The sequence below is a fragment of the Apodemus sylvaticus genome, chromosome 4 (genome assembly GCF_947179515.1).
Source record: "Apodemus sylvaticus chromosome 4, mApoSyl1.1, whole genome shotgun sequence".
Lineage (NCBI taxonomy): Eukaryota > Metazoa > Chordata > Mammalia > Rodentia > Muridae > Apodemus > Apodemus sylvaticus.
In genome coordinates, this window is record NC_067475.1 from 156,056,058 (window position 1) to 156,057,602 (window position 1,545).

The 1,545-nt window shown below is 39.0% G+C and overlaps 1 pseudogene; it reads left to right on the forward strand.

Annotated features, from left to right (window-relative positions):
* The first annotated feature begins 701 nt into the window (after nucleotides 1–701).
* Nucleotides 702–860, forward strand: LOC127683947 (uncharacterized; annotated as a pseudogene).
* The last annotated feature ends 685 nt before the right edge of the window (nucleotides 861–1,545 follow it).

Sequence of the window (1,545 nt, forward strand, 5' to 3'; positions counted from 1 at the left end):
ATCTCTCCACCATGTCTGATCTTATCTGCCTATGAGTTAAGTATGGCATAAAATGCACAGTACACATGGCTGACCATGTGTACTTTCTTTACACACATTCAAAATAACAGATTTCATAAACTGAATGCTTAATGGGGACATGTAGTTCCCACATAATACAAATAAATATAGGTTTTCTCTTGTGTTAAATTTCCAAGGTACTTACAATGAAGCTCAGGATGATACAGTTAATTTTTTGAAAACTCTCTGGTGATTTAAATAACCTTCTTAAAAATTGTATTGCCTTTTGCTTCCCTTAAAAGTTATAAGATAAATTCTTCAAAAACCCAAGCATAACTATTTTTAAATGAAATAAATTTAAATGCCTTTTTCTTGCTTCCTCGAATTTGAAATTCACAGTTTATGCCAAAGCGGTTTTCACTTGGCTGTTGACTTGGTAAATATTTCAAGCATAAATGAAAATTATGGGCACAGAGACTTCTTACCATTCCCTGCTCACTGCCACCCTTACGTTCCCTACACCCTGTGACATCTACAACTTAGCACATTGACAGGTGCATTTATGTAGGTGACTACCTAATATGCTTTGTCAAATAAAATCTCACAGACTCTTCCTGAATTCACTGCAATCAAACCTAAAATGGGTGTCATGTAACAACGAGTAAAGTGTGAAAGGGAAGTGACCCTTAGAGTCACGTACTATCGCTTCTCGGCCTTTTGGCTAAGATCAAGTGTAGAGTCACGTACTATGCAAAATGAGTATTTAGAACACCAGGTTTATTCATAAATTTATTTTAGAAGAAAACATTAATCTTTTATGCATCTAGCCATGTTCGCATGGGGCAATAGGATAAAATAGAAACAAAAATTTATCTTGCACCCTCTAGCATGAGATTGCTCACTTAGAGACTACAACTATCAGTGCTTACAAACAGCAACTCATAGAACTGTGTGTGTCTGTGTGCATGTGTTAATTGCTTCAAATTGCACAGTTACTCCTAATGGAGAGCACCATTCTGCAACCTTCTGGTCCTCTGGGATGCAAAGCAGATATGCCAAGACACATAGAAGTGTAAGAGATTATTTGCAAGGATGTTTCCCTACAAGAGGCAGAAAAGTAGTGAGGCAGAGCCAAGTATGGCTGACATGGGCAAAGAGAAGATAATGAAGGAGGCCTAGGGAAAATCAATATAGTTCTAAAAGGTCTCATTCCGGCCCTAGGTGAGCCTAGAATAATGATTACTCAGATCTCCTACCATGCCTGGTCACTGCAGCAGATCCTGTGACGTGAACCCTGAAACTGGAGGCCAGCGCCATTTTGTAGCACAGTAGGGTACCTGAATATCCAGCTTTTAGCTGCTCATTCAGAAAGGCTTCTTGTCTTGTAATAGGCATCATAGTTTCTCCTGTGGCAACAGTATGATACAACTTTTAAAGTACCATACTGTTGGATTCCATAGCTGCCTGCAGCTATTATGAAGTGGGTTGCTGGAACAGAAGCTGAGGGATGAATAGGGAAGAGGCGGAAAAAAAAGGGCCAAGACA